At 44.5% G+C, this 4166-nt stretch overlaps 1 pseudogene; it reads right to left on the minus strand.

Annotated features, from left to right (window-relative positions):
• Nucleotides 1–1905: 1905 nt before the first annotated feature.
• Nucleotides 1906–3196, minus strand: LOC136123197 (protein-tyrosine sulfotransferase 2-like; annotated as a pseudogene).
• Between the last annotated feature and the right edge of the window lie 970 nt (nucleotides 3197–4166).

The raw sequence follows: 4166 nt of genomic DNA on the forward strand, positions 1-4166 counted from the left end.
ACAAACATACATATCGATAATTACCTTGAATGTAAATGGCTTAAATGCCCTAACCAAAAGACAGAGACTGGCTGAATGGATACAAAAACAAGACCCATATATATGCTGTCTACAAGAGACCCACTTCAGACTTAGAGACACATGCAGACTGAAAGTGAAGGGATGGAAAAAGATTCCATGCAAATGGAAATCAAAAGAAAGCTGGAGGGCTTCCCTGGTGGCACAGTGGTTGAGAGTCTGCCTGCCAATGCAGGGGACACGGGTTTGTGCTCCAGACCAGGAAGATCCCACATGCCGCGGAGTCGCTGGGCCCGTAAGCCATGGCCGCTGAGCCTGCACGTCCGGAGGCTGTGCTCCACAATGGGAGAGGCCACGGCAGTGAGAGGCCTGTGTACCACAAAAAAAAAAAAAAAAAAAAAAAGCTGGACTAGCCATACTTGTATCAGATAAAATAGACTTGAAAATAAAGACTTATCTCCTTGCAAGAGATAAGGAGGGACACTACATGATGATCAAAGGATCAATCCAAGAAGAAGATATAACAATTATAAATGTTTATGCACCCTACATAGGAGCACCTCAATACATAAGGCAAATGCTAACAACCATGAAATGAGAAATCAACAGTAACACAATAACAGTAGGGGAGAATTTTAACTCCCCACTTACACCAATGGACAGATCATCCAAACAGAAACTAAATAAGGAAACAAAGCTTTCAATGACACAATAGACCAGATAGAGCTAATTGATATTTATAGAACATTCCACACAAAAGTGGCAGACTACACTTTCTTCTCAAGTGCACATAGAACATTCTCCAGGATAGATCACATTTTGGGTCACAAGTCAAGCCTTGGAAAATTTAAGAAAATTGAAATTGTATCAAGCATCTTTTTCTGACTACAACGCTATGAGATTGGAAATCAGTTCCAGGATAAAAACTGTAAAAAGCACAAATACATGGAGGCTAAACAGTGAGCTACTAAATAACCAAGAGATCACTGAAGAAATCAAAGAAGAAATTAAAAACTACATAGAAACAAATGACAATGAAAACACGACGACCCAAAACCCATGGGATGTAGCAAAAGCAATTCTAAGAGGGAAGTTTATAGCAATTCATTCTCACCTCAAGAAACAAGAAAAATCTCAAATAAACAATCTAACCCTACACTTAAAACAACTAGAGAAAGATCAAAGAAAACACAAAGTCAACAGAAGGAAAGAAATCATAAAGATCAGAGCAGAAATAAATGAAATAGAAACCAAGAAAACAAGAGCAAAGATCAATAAAACTAAAAGCTGGGTCTTCAAGAAGATAAACAGAATTGATAAACCCTTAGTCAGACTCATCAAGAAAAAAAGGAAGAGGATACAAATCAATAAAATTAGAAATGAAAAAGGAGAAATCACAACTGACACTGTAGAAATACAAAGGATTATAAGAGACTACTACAAACAACAATATAACAATAAAATGGACAATCACGAAGAAATGGACAAATTCTTGGAAAGGTACAATTTTCCAAGACTGAACAAGGAAGATTTAGAAAATATAAGCAGACCTATCACAAGTAACAAAATTGAAACCATAATTAAAAACCTTCCAACAAACAAGAGTCCAGGACCAGATGGCTTCACAGGTGAGTTCTATCAAACATTTAGAGAAGAGCTAACACCAATCCTCAAACTCTTCCAAAAACTTGCAGAGGGATAAACACTCCCAAATTCATTCTACAAAGCCACTATCACCTGATACAAAAACCAGAAAAAGATATCACAAAAAAAAGAAAATTATGGACCAATATCACTGATGAACATAGATGTATATGCAAACATTTACAAATACATTCCTCGTGAGCAGTTCTGTTTTGGCGATTAATAGCAAGCAATATGCTTGGATTAGAGGTCCAATTTCCACTCAAATGCAAAGTTTCTTCTCTTCTGGCAACAAAGCCATTTGCAAAGACCTGGAAATCGTGAGCTTCCTAGGCAGGAAGAGGTGCTATTCTGGTTCGCCTGAAGATAGCCTTTCAGATTGGCTGGTGTTTTATCATCCCCTTTCAAGACCGGGTGTGTGTTGTTGATGATGGAGTCAGGCCTGCCATAGTTGGGCGGATTTGCATAGGAGTCATAGACGAGCTGAGCCAGCATGGGGGCGATCTGAGCCATGTCCCTAAACACATCCCCAGCGATGTGGCCAGTCCACTTGGAGAGAGCTTCCAGGTTCATGGGCTTGATGACCTGGTCTGTGGATCCCTCGATCTTGAACAGGGAGACACCGCCAGGTTTACCGATGAGGTCCTCATGGATAGCGTCGCTCCAGGTGATGCCGAGGAAGTCAAGGATGAGTTTGAGGGAGTGCTGGGGGTGCAGCACCAGCTGCTTGTAGTACACGGGCAGGCACTTGTCCTTGCCCACCTCCATGCACTGGGCGTACATCACCTCAATGGCCTTGTTCCCCTTGTTGAGGCAGTTGCGGTAGCTGCTGAGGTCGAAGCCAGCGACGGTGACCTTGCGGGTGATCATGGAGTGCATGGAGGCCCGGCTGTCCCGCACCATCAGCAGGAACTTGGAGTTGGGGAACAGGCGCGACAGGTAGACGGAGGACTTCAGCGTGAAGGCGTCTTTGTTACAGAGGACGGGCCGGCTCTCCATGCTTGGCGATCACCACCAAGATGAAGGCCGGCGTCCAGCACTCGCCTGTCACACCCGCCTCGTCCAGCGGCAGCTTCTCCCGGCCCGACTTGGACCAGGCCTGGGCATGGCCAGCACGCGGGGGATGATGCGGGTCTCCCCGGCAGCGCAGCTCGGGGTGGGCCTCCAGCATCGCACGCGTGAGCATGGTGCCACTCCGGGGCTCACTCCCCACGAAGATGAGCGGCATGGCCTTGTCGTAGAGGTACTCCACGTGGTCCGTGCCCACCATCACGAGGTCCTTCTGCTCCGGTCACATGGCCCTCCGGGGGCCCCCTAGCACCGCCTGGCACTCCAGCACCTGCTGCCCCAGCTAGACCACCAGCCCAGGGTCAGGGCAAAGCCAGGTGCCAGCAGTGCCCTCTGCACTGACAGGCGCATGCTGGGCCCAGGGCTGGGGGCGCTTCAGCGACAGGTGGGTGGGAGCCCCAGTGGGCTCACATCTCCCCTGGACATTCTCATCCCTGGGATCTAGCCCTTGTGGCTGCTTGCCAAGACTCTCCACTGGCTGAGCCTGCAAGAGACGTCCGTGCACCCAGCGACTCAGTGCACGCCAGCCGCCCCGGCCCACAAGATCTTTTTCGACCCACCTCTTAGAGTAATGAAAATAAAAACAAAAATAAACAAATGGGACTTAATTACACTTAAAAGCTTTTGTACAGCAAAGGAAACCATAAACAAGACAACCTTCAGAATGTGAGAAAATATTTGCAAATGAAACAACAAAGGATTAATCTCCAAAGTATACAAACAGCTCATGGGGCTGAATATCAAAAAAACAGACAATCCAGTTAAAAAATGGGTGGAAGAACTAAATAGACATTTCACCAAGAAAAACATGCAGATGGCCAAGAGGCACATGAAAAGATGCTCAGCATCACTAATTATTAGAGAAATGCAAATCAAAACCACAATGAGGTATCACCTCACACCAGTCAGAATGGCCATTATCAGAAAAGCTAGAAACAATAAATGCTGGAAGGGGTGTGGTGAAAAGGGAACCCTCCTACAGTGTTGGTGGGAATGTAAATTGATACAACCACTATGGAGGTTCCTTAAAAAACTAAAAATAGAACTACCATATGACCCAGCAATCCCACTACTAGGCATGTACCCTGAGAAAACCATAATTCAAAAAGAGACATGCACCAAAATGTTCATTGTAGCACTATTTACAATAGCCAGGACATGGAACCAACCTAAATGTCCATCGACAGATGAATGGCTAAAGAAGATGTGACACATATACAATGGAATATTAGCCATAAAAAGAAACAAAATTGAGTTATTTGTAGTGAGGTGGATGGACCTAGAGTCTGTCATACAGAGTGAAGTAAGTCAGAAAGAGAAAAACAAATACCATATATGCTAACACATATATATGAAATCTAAAAAAAAAAAAAAGGTACTGATGAACCTTGTTGCAGAGCAGGAATAAAGAAGTTGACATAAAGAATGGACTTGAT

Source organism: Phocoena phocoena, chromosome 5 (genome assembly GCF_963924675.1).
Source record: "Phocoena phocoena chromosome 5, mPhoPho1.1, whole genome shotgun sequence".
Taxonomy (NCBI): domain Eukaryota; kingdom Metazoa; phylum Chordata; class Mammalia; order Artiodactyla; family Phocoenidae; genus Phocoena; species Phocoena phocoena.